The sequence below is a fragment of the Cupressus sempervirens genome, chromosome 5 (genome assembly GCF_028749045.1).
Source record: "Cupressus sempervirens isolate cs-2001-9-10 chromosome 5, ASM2874904v1, whole genome shotgun sequence".
Lineage (NCBI taxonomy): Eukaryota > Viridiplantae > Streptophyta > Pinopsida > Cupressales > Cupressaceae > Cupressus > Cupressus sempervirens.
The window spans coordinates 101,541,712-101,557,743 of NC_143122.1; positions in this window are offsets into that span (position 1 = coordinate 101,541,712).

Consider the following 16,032-nt stretch of genomic DNA (forward strand, 5'->3'; position numbering starts at 1 on the left):
TAAAAAATTTCATTCAATCAAATAGCAATGGAGACCGCATAAATATGAGTGCCCTTGGTTATTAATGGAGTAACAAACTGATGCATTAAATGAAGTCATAAAAAGCAAAATTTTACTTAGGATTTGTTGCAATTATTAGTAGTCTTGTATCAAAGAAAGGTGATTTTGGGCCAGGGTTGAAAACACATGATTGACATACCTTTGTCAAGGTAAGTCATACTCTCTATTTACACTATATTTATAAAATTTTATGTACTACATATTGCATTATTTCATAATATATTGAAAAGATCATTTTTAATGATTGTAGTATGTCCTACCTCTATCTGTCCCACACCAGTTTGACAATAGTATCAAACAATTTATATATGATTTGGAAAACACATGAGGTTAGAAGTGTTATTTTTTAGATTTGTTGTACATATATTATATTTATGACTTTCTTTACTTTTTATGTAATTTATTATATATTTCTATTTGAAATCTTATTTATATATTCTTATGTGTTGAATCTCTTTTAGGTGGTTATCATCTAAAGAAATTGATTAAAAAAAATATAAAATATTGAAATAGAAAAATTTCACAACTTATATGTGAAATGCAAAAGTGTCTACCTTTAATCTTTTTCAATGCTCAAGAACATTGCCTCATACATCAAGTTGAGGAGATTGAATTGTGTGGACCTATACAAACTAGGTCAATCTGGATGGTTGAGAGGCACTTGAAATTTATGAAGGCCTTGGTTCAACAAAGAGCACATCCTAAGGGTATTATGGTAGAGGGATATATGGTATACTAGACCATGGTGCACATTAGTAAATATCTTCTCAAGTTTACATCAAAGTTCCATGTAGATCACATTTGGGATACCAACTCCATTAACAAATTTAGAGGGGAGTATTTGATGGGGAAAGGTAGATTAAGAAAAGTGAGAAATAATTATAAGATGTTATTATAGTTGATTAATTCTTATCCATCATCAATATAAGTTGTTTCTAACTAGTCTAGTTATTTTCTTTATAGTTGGCCATGAGTAGGATGCACTACAATTGTATATTATAAACAATCTTGATTGGATGATGGTATGGATTCAATAGTCTCAAAAGAATGGTCGCTCATTAACACAAGATTATGTTGCATCATTTATTAAAGAAGCTCATCATAATGGAGATCTCAATGTTAATCCAATGATACTTGATGTAGCATATGGCTTAAGAGATACAAAGGTGCATAGAAGATTACTAATCATGACCTATAAGTTTAATATAAACTCATAGATTGATGCAAATAATCTTGACATATTTGAATAATTTTAAATCAAACACCACAAAGCTATGTACTACCATGGCCATAAATTTCACATAAAAAAGTTAGACGAAATGAAGAAAATTTGTGATTCTAGGATATATAAGTGTAATCTTCGAAGTCACAAATATTTCATCTAGAAATAACATACATCCTCAACAATATAAAAATTAATACTATGGAATTTTGGATGATATACTTGAGTGTGACTTTAATTCATTCAAATTAGTTATATTTTTCATCAAATGGTATAGGCTACAATTGAATTGAAATGATCTTAATAGGACTATTATTGAACATGATAGTGGATTTACAATGATTAATACAAGGTCATTTGAGCTAGTTGGATATGAGCCCTATGTTCTTCCAAGCCAATGTGAGAAAGTGTTTTAGTTTGTTGTTCCAAATAAATTAGGTTGATCATTTGTTGTTAGACATGATCTAAGAGGAAGGCCAGTAAAGTATAATGTGATGGAAGAAGAAGATACTAAAGAATTAGAAGATGAAGTAAATGATGATCATGAATGAATGTTACACAATGATGAAGAAGAAGAAGAAGAAGGACATGGTATTGGTGATATTAATGATGATGGTGACAATGATGATGATCATGATCATGCTGATGAAGATGGTGATGATCAAAGTGAAGATGGTCATGATAATGATGGTCCTGATAATGGTGATGGTGATGGATATGGTGGTGGTGATGATGATCAAAGTGACAAGTGCAATAATGGTGGTGATGATGATGACATTGATGAAGATGATGATCAATGACATGGTCAATGAAATGTATGTCAATGTCAAGTATGATGGGGTCATGATTTATTTACTGAAATTTTTTTGACTTGTATATTTTTATAATTAAGTTATTATGTGTTGAACTCTACTATCATGGAGTATATATAATGATATTTCATAGCTACCACACATAAAGTAGAGGTAAGGAATTAAAAACTATACAATGATTTTGATGAATGCATCATGTGATTTTTATCTTCTATGCAATTTGTAGCATATATATCATGTATTGTTTGGCTAACATAAGATAAATAATTTACATATGCAGGCTATTTGATGCATTTGACCAAGATCTCACATAGTCACATGGATTGACAGGTATCACCAAATAGGCATTTGTTTGATCTATCTTCCTCGAGTGAAGAAAATTTGGGAATATAAGACAAAAGTTAGACATCTAGTAGGTCTAAAATAGGGAGATCAACTAGAGGTCAAAATATTCGAATACAATTCAATAAAAAAATGTATTTTTTTCTTTTTGAGGGAGGCTCATGTTCTTATGACAATGAGAGTGAAGATGATAGGAAGGTTCCCTTAAGGTATACACATCTTCAAAAAGAATGGGTACCCAAGGAACTACCTCTAGTTAACACTTATTTTTCTATTAATGAAAGGATATATCACATAGCTCCATCTTCATTACATGGTTTGAGCCTATTTTATATGGATGGTATAAAGGTCAATTACAATAAAGTTGTTGAATTAATGGAGTATGTAGGACCTTGTTACAATTAGATGCAGATTTTGCAATATAAAAAAAGTACACATAGGTATGCATTGTCACCAAATTATATACAATGCAAAGAAAATGATCAAATTGGAAGGCTCTCTATGTATATTTATGGAAGGCCAAAGTAACAAGGAATATTGTGGGATTTATAAATAGTTCTCAACTTGTGTCAACTAATAAGCGACCAAACTATATATGTTGTCAACTTGTCACAAAAGCTTGCACCCTTGCCCAAGGAACTACTTCTTAGGAAACCTTGTGAAACATGGAAACAATATCCAAGTTGTGGGACTTGAACAATGAGATTGAGTCTCTATAGAAAGGCAACTTCTTAACTATTAGGGTTCACCTAACTACTCTTTTAAGAGGAAAATGGAGAAAGAATTCATGAAAGAAAACTACCTAATCTAATCTAAAGGGGATGATACACCAAAATATTTTGTTTAGTCATATCTCTACCTAACATTGCACTATTCATCAATATAACCCCAAATTAAAATAATTCAACCTTTATCTTAATTCAAAAATTACATATAGATAAGTAAAAGATCATTTTCATAGCAAGTCAAATTGTGATATTGCTATCAGGATTTAACTATTTCATTAGCCAAACAGGGTTGCAAGCTTTGGGTTTAACCATGGAGGAAACTCCATAGTTAAGCGCCCTAGTACTAGAATGAGTGACCTCCCAAGAAGTCCCAGTGCTTCACTGCTATGAGCATCACCTAGATCCAATGAGTGTTAAGTGTTCTAGTTATTCTCATGAGAGATGGATTCATGTTGAATCACTACTTATGAAACATGTGTCAATGAGTTTGACTCAAAATCACATAGTTAAATCCTGATAGCAATATCACAAGTTACATATAGATCAAGAACCAAATGAAATAACATAGGAAGGAAATTCACTCTATAACATTCAAAGGCAAGAGAAGATATTGTTATGCAAATTGAAGAATGAAAACAAAATACCAATAGAGGCAAGAAGATTTTGCACTAATATTGGTGGGAGAATGAGGTAAAGAAGGGATTATATTCACTCATAGGAAAAAGGGAGTTACAGTAACAAAGTATAGAATACAACTGCTATAGTATCAAGGAAAAAATGACTGACCCTAAGAAGGGTTACAAAATCTACTTTTATAGTTCAAGCATAACTTAAATAGCTTCTACCCTAAGGAAAAACTAAACAACTATATTTAAGGTTGTAGATAAAAATCAATACAAATCTAGGAGAGATTTGATCATGATTTATATCTAGATGTAGAAAAATCATATTATTTAACAAAAAGAACCTTGAGAAGATAGAAATGATGACTATTATCATTCTCACTAGGTAGATGGATAACCAAGTGGTGAGGGGAGTGTGTTGACAATTGGCTATATGTAGTGATGTAAATTTTTTCATTAATAGCAACACATGATGTACATGTTTTAGAAAACCTTAGAAATAAAGATACTTAGCTTTTGGTACTCAAAAAATTGTCTAAGTATGAAACTAGTTTACAACAGCGTATTGTTTCGATGTATAACTTTTTTATATGATGTTATCTATGAAAGAGAGGTTAGATGGAATGATTATACATGATGATGATGATGTATAAAACCTCAGACATTAGTACAAACAGTACGAAAAAGAGATATTCATGATTTACTAGTGAATAGAACAATGAAAATAAAGGCAAAAGAATTATTTTGTTTACAAAATAATAACTTGACCAATTAGGGCCAACATCTTAGATGTTTACTTTAAGTTGGAAAAGTATATTGTGGTCCCAGAGGACTGAACAAAAAATTGTGAAAATGCATGGTATTTATGAAAAGACATCTTGCGAATTCATTTGGAAAGTGAAGTGCAAATTGTGTGATTGAATGTGAAGTAATGTTATATGTGAATGCAAAGTTTTGTATCATATAAAAAAGAAATTTTGTGATCCAAGATCAAGATAAGGTCAGAGATCAGCTAGAAAGAAGGTAAAACATCTATACACTTGAGGATTAATTAATTATTTGGGCAATGAGATTTTCTTGTAATTGGAAGTGCATATTTGGGAAGTGAGCTCGTCTTGCATCCATTGTACCACAACTCCTAACAACATTGGAATCTCCTAATAGGGATTCAAAGTCTCCTAACAAGGACTCCAATGTAGTAAATGCTTTTATAGACTACTAAAAAAGTCCATCCTCTAACAAGGAACATTTATATTAGTACATCATCTAGTTGGTATCATCCCCACTAGGGTTTTCCCTTGGCCAGGGTTTCCCTAGTTAAAAAAATATGGTGTTATGGGTTCTCTTTATGCATGTTTATTGTTACTATTCAACATTACTTGTTTATGTTCTTATGCATGGTTCAAATTAATAAATAATATCCAGTTGGCAAAAAAGGTTTGCAAAATATTGATTTACTCCCTGTCTTAATATTCCCTATTTCTAACAATTGGTATCAGAGCACAATTACTTAGAAGAGGCTTAAAAATTGAGTAAGATCCCTATGGATATGGAAGAGTTGATGAAGAACCTTGAAGAGGCACTTGAATAAATTGATCTCCTTACTAAAGAGAGAGATAAGCTGGAAGATAGATATGAAGACTCCAAAGTATACATTGGAAAATTGAAGGATAAGATTGAACATCTCAAATCCAAGCTTGAATCTACTGAATCTAAAACTAGTGATGATGAATATTCAAAACTAAAAATAGAATACAAGATCTTTAAGCATGAATTGAAGATTACCAATCTAAAGTTAAGCTTGAAGAATGATCCTAGCAAATTTGAATCTAATTTGAAGACTAAAAATTTAGATCTTAGAACTAATCTAGCAAAGAAGACATCCAAATTTGAAGCACTAAAAGCCAATCATGAAGAGCTTCAAAACTACAACACTATTGTGAAAGGTGAATTAACTTAGAGCAAGCTAAAACTTGAAAATATTTATACTAGTAGAGAAAATCTTGATGAATCAATGTCAATACAAAGACCTACCTATGATAAGACTAGTCTTGATTACTTATTTAACATTTCTGCAAAGAAACCAGAAAGTGGATAAGATCTAGAAGAGAAAGATAATTCTAATGATAAGATTGAATCTATTCTAATCTTTTGATAAACCCAAAGAAGTTGGACAAGATAAGAAAAATGAGAAATTGGATGAACCTGAGAAAGTGGAATCTCCTATGAAAACTAGGTATGAATTTAGAGGTAAGTGTTTTTCATGAAATGAAATAGGTCATATGAAAAGAAATTGTACAAATAATTCATTTGATCATGTTATAAACTTTTATTATCATAACAATCATGGTATTGGTCATAAAGAAATTGATTGTAAGAAACCTAAATATGATAATGATAGAAGAAATGGTATAATATTTAGAAATACTAACCCTATAGATAGAAGAAGATCTAATGAGAGGACATCAAGATAAAAAAGACCTTTTGAAGAAAGAAAAAAAATCATGTGTTATAAGTGTAACAACTTTGGACACATACCCTTGAATTTTCAAGCACCTATTAATAAGTAGAATCCTAAAAGTAGAAACTTAGTATGTCAGTTATGCAACAACTTCAAACATACAACAAAGCACTATAGAATTCACAGAAGGAACAATGGAAGGAACTTCAAAAATGACAAAAGGAATCATGAAAGAAACTTTAGAAACATAAGAAACAATGGAAGAAACTTTGGAAATGATAGAAGGAATCATGAAAGTAACTCCAAAACTAAGAAAGACAATGAAGATTGAACAAATGTAGTTAGTGAACTTTGAGAAGAACTTGATGAGGAATTTGTAAAGGGATTAAATATCTTTGAGGAAAAGTTAGATGATGTTGAGATAGGAAAATTGAAGTCAACAATTGAGTTTCATTCAACCAAGTTGAATTAAGCTTGTTCAAATATACCAGAATTTGAAACTTCATTTAGAGATTGAGCTATGAGTAGCGAGGTTGAGAGAAGATATATCTTGATAATTTTAGATTGTAGCTAAGCTTGCTTGTAATTTGGAGCTTATCAAAACAAGTGTTAATCTTAGATTGGTTTTGACAAGTGAGTGTCTATACACTTAAGTCATTTACTTAGTTCATGTCAAACAAGTAACGTATGCCAAGCATAATACATAAGTTAGAGCATGATGAGTAAATAGATAGTGTCAAGTCACTCATATGCTGAGTCACTCAAGTGCCAAGAAAACAGTAGATGCTGAGTCATAAAAATGATGAGTTATAGTTTTCAAGTCACACCTGATGCTAAGCATTAGGGACTTTAGATGCCAAGTAATATAGTTTTGTCATAGTTGTTTGTATTGGCACAAATTACTAAGTGAACCATTTTTGAGTGGACTTAAGGATTGAATTATGATATTTTGTTGATAAGGATGAATTTTAATTGAGAATCCCTATGTATTTCATGCACCCAATCAGATAAAGGGAAGGTTTAAGTGTGGCAATATGTATGAATCACAACTATTGATTCATACCTAACCCTAAGTCACCTAAGACTTCTTAAGGAGGACAAACCCTAAATTTCTTATGTGTGGAAAAGGGAATGAATGAATTATCAAGGAGAGTTTTGCATGTAAAAACTAGGACATTCATGGTGATCAAGGTATTATGATCTGAATTGCATTGCAAAAATTAGTTAAAGGAGAACAAAGGAAAGAAATAGTGAACAATAGAGAGACATCTAATCAATAAGGATCTAGTATACATTAGTATACAGGTGATCTATCATCAAGCAATAGAGTTCTAATCATAGGATCAATACTAAGACATTCTAACAAGTGAATCAGTTAAATCTCTTAATAGAGTAGTCCTAAAGGCTGTATTAAAATCCTCTAACAAGGTACTTACTTAATTGTGAGTTAAAGTCCTTTAATAAGGCACATTTCTAAAAGGGTGTTGACATCTTTTAATAGGGTAAGACCTAACAGTATTTGTAAAATTTTAATAGGGAAAACCTTTCACAATGTAGATCATGTTTTATGATCAAACATTGTAACCTTCATTGAATACACCTTATTATTATAGTAGTGAAGATTTGTGGGTTTCATCACCAACCTAGTTTTACCTTCTCATTGGAGGGTTTTTAGGTAATCATATCTTATGTCATATAGGTGTGAATGCTTACTTTTTTACATACTTTAGATGTATATGCTTTACATGGTATTTTAGTTTACTTATTGAATATGTGAGATGGATGTGTGGTGAATATTTTTATAGGTTAAAATTCAAAGCACTAATTCAGCCCCCCTCTCAAAGTTTACATTTCCTCTTGTAAATCCAACAATTGGTATAAGAGCTTTGTTCTCTAAAAGTGAAGCCTAATATCTTTGAGGAATGATTTTTGAAATGGAATTCTACAAGTTTGGAAAAGTTATTGGGAGCAAGGAGATTGAGATATAACTCATTCTACATCAGTTGAATGAAGCAAGAGAAGATCTAACATTGAGAAGAAGGAAGGAAATTTCTATTGAGGAAAATGACACTAAATGCCGAGAGATGGAAACTACTTAGCTATTTGTAAATGGAAACTCCAATGAATTTTATGCAATAGTTGCAGATCTAATGGAGAAGATTAGAACCCTAGCTGAAGAGATCAAAAATCTTAAGCTAGAATAAGAATTAAAAGACATATTACTTTGCAAGATTATCAAACAAAAAAAAGAAAGCTATAGAAGACAAATTCATAATTGAAGATGACAAAAGAGTTTTGACCAACAAATTGGAAGATAGATCATTAAAGGTAACTATTGGTGTTTTGAAACAACACAATTCCAAATTACCCTAATGAGAATTAGATATATCTAGGGGAAACTACTTCCCATATTTAACATATCCTTTTAGACATCAAGCCAACTATAAGGCTAGACCCTTCTTCTAATTTAGGATTTAAAAAACCTAGGTGGATGTACCTCAGATTCACTTATATGGTACCAGTGCTAAAGCATACACTTGAAACTTGACAAAGTAGATAGATCCCTAAATCTTCTAACACTTATGAAAAGATCTCAAACATGGAATAACTAATAACATGACCAAAGAACTTGATAAGCTAAGTGAGGGCATCACATTTTAGTTCTTCAACATTTAATAGGGAAAGATATTTGATTAATGATGTTGAGTTTAGAAAAACATATTCCATACATCAAGATATTATATCTATCTTATTATTCCATACATCAAGATATTATATCTATCTTATCACCTTGTGAATCAAACATCAGTGTTCATAAAAACCTTATTCTCATGAAATATCCTTCTTAAATAACTAGCAACCAAGTCAAACACATCAAGCATTTACTTGGCCCTTTGTTCCAAAAGAAAAATATATCAGACATACAACCTTAAGGGATGCAAATTGGTTTTATTTCTTTGTCCTTAAACCACATAAGATTATAGATTATAGAGATAGGAGATAAGAATAAAAATGAAACTAAAGAGATTATTTCTCATTTGTATTCATTTCTTTGAAACTATACTTTCAGATGCATGAAATTAAAACATAGAAATGCCTATCATATTAGAAATAGCCATATTATCTTCACTACCACTATTCATACAAGAAAAAATATGCTAAAGAATGTGGCATCATAGTGATGAGAACACCTTAAAACTAAAACCTATGGTCTCACAAATCTGAGAAAACTCAAGATTGGAATACACATGGTATCACAATTGTGAGTCCTCTTTTTTCCAAAACTAGAACCAACCCTTCTAATGGATGAGAAAGAGAAAGATATAGAGGAAGAATGAAATCCTAGATCTGATCTAAAGACAATATGTGTCCACTTGAATCTCCATCTTTTGTTCTTGTAAAACATCTCTCCTCTTTCTACCAATTTGATCTAATTTAGTTTTCATCATTATTTTGTAACCAACTTGGAAATATATCATATGAATGATGAAAAACCCTTGTGTCACCAAAATATCTAAAATCCATCATGGAATGCTAATAAAAGCTAGGTTTAACTAACTTTAAGGTGACTAAACTCGACCCTAACTACATTTTTACTACCTTTTACATACATTCAACTCATTACCCTACTAGAAATCACATTTGAACTTCAATACCTAAATGTGATCACAAACTGGGAATCTAGGAGAAAACCTCATATAACCCTAACAAATGCCTTCCTATGCAAAAATAAACTCCATAAATAGAATTTTTTTCTTCTCTTGATTCTGGTGATATATAATATCACTATATTTGCCTATTAGAAACTCCCAGAATCTAGTTTTGAAAAATATACCCCTGGCAATGGTCTCTAGTCATGCATTTCACCCTTCTAAATTTTTATGCAAAATTTGGAAAGTCCTAAAGTTTAAACTTTAGGTTATCCATTTGAAAATTTAAAAGGCTTGCATAGATTCTTCAAGAAAAACTTTTAAAATCATTTTTTATTATATCTAAATTTTCTCCTCACCATGCATTTTAGGTCAAACCTAGTTAAACAACCTCGATATGTGTCACATCCTCATTGGTCAAATTTTTACAGAGTCACCATCTATCTGTGGCACCCTCTAATTAGCTGACACATCACTACCATGTGTTAGCTCCTTATTTGGTCTTTGACTGCCTAGTCGACTGCCACCTCATCATGCTAACTGGATTGCCACTGGACTATCACATCACTTTAGACTAGGGCTTGCTACCGTGTGGCACCCAAGCACTTTCCCACATTGCTTATCTTTTGTGTATTTCCACAATGTGAGAATGCACTGATTATCAGATGTGGCCATGTGTCATCATCTGGTCACCTTCAATTTCATGTCATTTTCTTTGTTAGCATGCTTGTCCAAAATTTTACTCTATGGCCACCTCTAGCTCTCTTAGTCATCTATGTGGGCCCTTCACATGAGCAGTGGCTTCCAAAAGCCTCATGTCTTTAAGACATGTTAATTGGCATGTGATGGGATATTTAAAACCATTTGAAAATGGGCTCCTACCCAAAGTGGGATAATTATCTTCCCCTTTGTATGCTTCCTTCCTCCTACTACATCCTTTTCATCCTACTTAATAAAAACTAGGCTATTGGAGTGAACTATACCATGGTGGAAATGCTAATGTTTATTTTCTTCTCTCAAGGAAATGAAGAACAACTGGGAAGATGCAGTATGCTTGAAGGCATTTGAAGGTGTTTGAAGAAATATGCATATTAAACTTTCCTTTCAAAGTGAAAACATTTTTTTCATGTGGGGAGTGTGAAAACATGGTAGGATGAGCATCTAAATGTTCCAGCGTACCAACCTTGGATCGATCCCCATTACACATTGCCAACTAGACAACATGAAAAGGAGGAACAATGGGGTTCTCCTTGACAACTCCCAAAGCTATGAAATCTTCCATAGCTGACTCTTGTTGCTTCTTCAAACTTCCTCTACTAGTTACTTTGCATTTTTCTTTCAACTTGTCTCTAATGTGTGGCTCCCAAAACTAATCTAGAGCCCTCCATTCATGTTACGATGGCCTTTCCTTTTAGTGTGGAGCTTTAGCTTTGACTACTTGCTATTCTAACACCTCTCCTTTTTGGCATTTCATGGGGATGTGTTTGCTAAGAGCAATCATTATTGGATCACAAAACTTTAGTTATGATAATGCAGCGAATCCTACATAATTATCATTTCTTCCTATTGTGTTGATGTGAGTGGAGCTCAGCTTTTATGTGGACTTCATCTCCATCACCAGCTTCTTTCCTTATGCCACTACCTTCTATTTTGAAAATGATAGTATCGACATTAATGAAAATTTCTCTTTCATTCATAGCTTTCCTCCTATGATAACCAACCCATTCACGTGCTTATTTTCTTTAGAAGTCTAGATGAAAATTGAAATTGCTTCTCCATTTTTCCAAATACAATTCTCGTTGAGTCATCTTCATCATTACCAAAGGATGTAGATGTTTTACTTTCTTCACTTTATTAGATATCCACATGCTTACATGAAGCAGAAGTGGATTCATTTAATTCTTGTTCTTCAAAATGTATTTTTCAATACATTAATGTATCACCCCCTCACACCCTACTGATTAAAGTTCACAAAATTAGAAATATATGCCAATCCATCTGTTAGATTATACACAAAGATATTCAATTGATTATTAATGATGATGATAAATTCACGTTAAAATAATCTCTTTGATTGAGAAGATTTCATCCCCTTTAGTGGTGTGATGAAATTAGTCAGGCCCCAAAGTGGGCCTCACTAACAAAAATTTCATTTTTGAACGATTGAAATTCCAAACTAATCTGGTGAAAATATGACTCTAACTTGAAACAAAATTGACCATTGGAAACAATTTCAAAACTCATTTTACATCTTTCTGTAAACTTGTCGACTTTGTGCTTGGAGGTCCTTTGACTAGCTTTAAAAGCTAACAAAAACACCTGATCGAGCTCTGAAATCAAGCATATTGATTCTCTATCATGCATTCTTCCACCCTACCAAATCTTTTCACATGAATAATTTTTAGTCAAAATATATTGACTATCAAATTTTCCCTCTTTGAACTACCTACGATAAAATAATTCAGAAAATAATAAACCATGTTCTATTTTGGCTTCAAAAAATGGGTAAATAGATACTTGGGGAGAAGAAAAATTGGGCCATTGATTCACTTTCATGAGGACAACATGAATTTTCAATTACGGCTCATGATGAATAATAGGACGCAAATGGTGAGTAGTGAAAGTGGGCTACTCAAATTTGCAGACTAGAAATAATGGCAGAAAAGCGATTTTTGCAAACAGAATGGACCTGAGAAAGTGTGCAGCCAAATTCATCAAGATTTTAAAATTGGCACACTTTAAAAAAATTAGAGTAGAACACAATGATACAATCCATTCAATCTCACCTATCATGGATTCATAGATATGACATGGCGAATAGGGGTATCAACTAATCTGCATTTCTTGACAGCAGTAAAACATTGTAAATTGCATTTGGAATTGTGTTTGAAAACTAATTGAACAGATTTTTCACAAGCTCAAATAAAAATCATGGAAATTCTTTGAGCTCTATAATGTAATGCAAAATTAATTTTCATATTTTGGTCAACTAGGTCAAAGTTATAACAAGTCAAACAGAGCCTCCCAAAATTTTGAACTATTTGCATTAGCATGACAACAATAAATGACCAACTTTGAGGGATTCAAAACCTAGACAAAAAGAAATTGAAATGATTCAAAATCTAAAACATAGGTTCTCTTATATGGACACTAAACACTCCCAAAGTGGTGATTCATGAAACATTATTGGGTGCAAGATATTCAATGTTCAAACAAGGCCTCCTATCGTTATTTGACACAAAAAAATGTAGATTTGGACATTGTTCAAAATTGGACTTCACGGAATGACTTGGAATGGAAATTTATCTTCATGGGATGAGTGGGTATACTGAATGCAAGGTGTTAGAAGCATTATACACTTCTTAGGCCTCAAAAGGACACTCGGGTATACATGCATTAAAGAGTGCTTATAAGGATTAATTTTTTGGATGGTACTCAAAATCAGGGCTTGAATTTTGAGTCCCAACAGTAACTAGGATTGCTAACATGCAATTGGAAAATTTTGGTCAAATGATAATTGCAAATCGTGAATTGAATGCCAAAGACATTGAGCTGACAAGACTAAAATTGCAGAATGAATAGTTGAGAAATGATCTAAAAAGGGAAAAGGAGTTTTCTGAAAGTTTCAATAAACCTATTAAAGCTATCAAGTACTTTGAATAATTGATGAGATCCCCTACATCTAACAATGATGCATTTGGACTAGGATAAACAAGTACTGAAGAAGGAGAATCATCCAAAAGTGTTGAAGAAAGAAGTAACAAAGGTAAGAACTCAAAATCTACTTGTCATAATTGTGGTAAGAAAGGACATACTGCTAATGTGTGTAGCAACAAGACTTTAAATCAGAATGTTAAGAAGAAGAGCATGGGTCACTACCATAAATGCAACAAAAAAAGTTACCAAGCACATGAATGTAGGACCAAGACCATGCACACTCAAATATTTGAAGGATATTGTTATAACTAACAAAAGTATGGACATGGAGATTTTGAGTGCAGATCCAAACCCAAGTGGTCATCAAACAAGCAAAGGCAAAGTACAATGACAACCCTTATAATTAGGATTATAATACAAGGTATAGTTGTCACTACTATCAAGAGTATGGACATGTTCCTAAGAACTATATTAGGACACACTTCAGAAGTGATTACAAAAGGTGGTTGAGTTAAACGACATGCTTTAGCTATTTGAAGACTAGTCACATTAGTCAATATTGTCCAACAAGGTCAACAGTATCAAGTTTGTAAGTTCAACAAAGGCAAAGATAAGGAAGATATTGAAAATGCTAGAGATGAGATGAACAAGACATGGAAGAGAAAGGAGGATTGCAACACATGAAGTGCAGATGGGATCACTTCACCTAATGGGTGAGGTGATCACACCTCATCAAACTAAGCAATCTAGAGGTATGTGGGATTGATTTTTAAAAGATACACCATACATTAATTCCAAGGATTTAGTTTTGAAAAGATTACATATGCATGAATAAAATGCAAAGTGTTATTATGAATCAAGGACAAAATCTTCAAAGTTATGTCAGTTTTTTATGTTACTACCAACCATGAAAAGGTTTCTTATGATTGCTGAGTAAAATGTTAGTGGATGCCAAGCTAAAAAAATTGGTTAGTTGAGGCTGAGCTCATAATGCCGAGTGAATGGAAAGACATGTGGATGTTGAGTGAGCCAAAAATCTATTTAATTTCGACCTTACAACTGTGTAAGCACTTAGCATTAATTGCAGTGCTTTAAGGGCTATTTGATTGATTTCTACTCATTTAACATCATTTGAATTTGAGAAATAACATGAAGAGCTAAATGTGATCTAGAGAACTTCATCTGAAGTATTTGTAGGAGATCTAAATGACCATTAGACACCATTTCATCAAGATCTATAAGGTATTTACCGTGTGTTGAGCTACACAGTTTCAAATTTTGCAAACCATAGATATATGTGATGGCACCTAGTTCTGCCAAAGTGAAAGATGTAGAGGAAAAGAGGTTTTAAATCTTTAGTAATTAGTAATGAGATCAAAAAACCTATTTTCAATGCTATTCCAGATATAGCATACAAGCAAGATCCCTCTGGTGCATTGTCTATGATACCACCGTGAGTGTTGATGATTCAAGATGTAAGGAACTATTACAATTGCAAGATTGGAATCATATAAGACATGGAAATTAGAGAAGAATATGAAAGACTATGTGAAAATAGAGTGTTGAAGGAAGAATACAAGATTGTAGAGAAGAAAGGGTTAACTCATGCCCTAGATTTCCCCTTTTTTTTCAAAACTGAGTGGAGTAAGATTGTCTTGAGTAGAATACATGATAGCTTACTATGGTTAGATAATGGGCCAATTAAAATCACAAAGAAAATTTTTCATAGGGTAACGGGGCATCCAACCCTAGATCAACCAAAGACTATGAGAAGCAAGTCAAAGGAAGTCATTGAAATGAACACAAAGGTTGTATGGAAAAAAAGGGGAATGACCATTGGCACTATAAAAAATCCTCTAATATCTTTTGTAGTGATGGTAATAGCACACAAGTTTTATCAATAAAGTAGATTAAATAATGTACCTTGCATTGTAGTGGATATGGACTACAAAATTGTGAAGAAAGATCATACTTATGATCTTGCCAAGCTATAGTTACAGCAATTGATTAAAACATCTAGGAGCAATAAGAAAATCCAAGAGTGCTTAGTGTAAATTTAGATCTATTCTGGTATGTATTTTCTTCTACATGCAAAATATATTTCCTACATTTGGCAATGTTGAATGGAAGACAAGAAGATCAATTGCAGTTCAAATAGGAGAATTCATTGAACAATTAGGTAATAACTTTGAGTCAATGATGACTAGTTATTTTGAAGACTTTAAACAATCTATGAAGAAAATATTAAGGATACTAGTCTCAGTAGTGGAGAAACATTATGATGATGTTTTCTTCCTAGTTGATACTAATCACGCATTTGTACAAGTAGCAATTCCTAGGGTGAGATGGCTAAGGCCATTAAGTCATGAGATCAATGTTGATGAAGCCTCTGCAACAATCACAACATTACTTGTAGAAGAAGTGAACAAAGAAGCCAAAGCATTTGGTAATTATATATTAGCCAAATCCAAGATAAC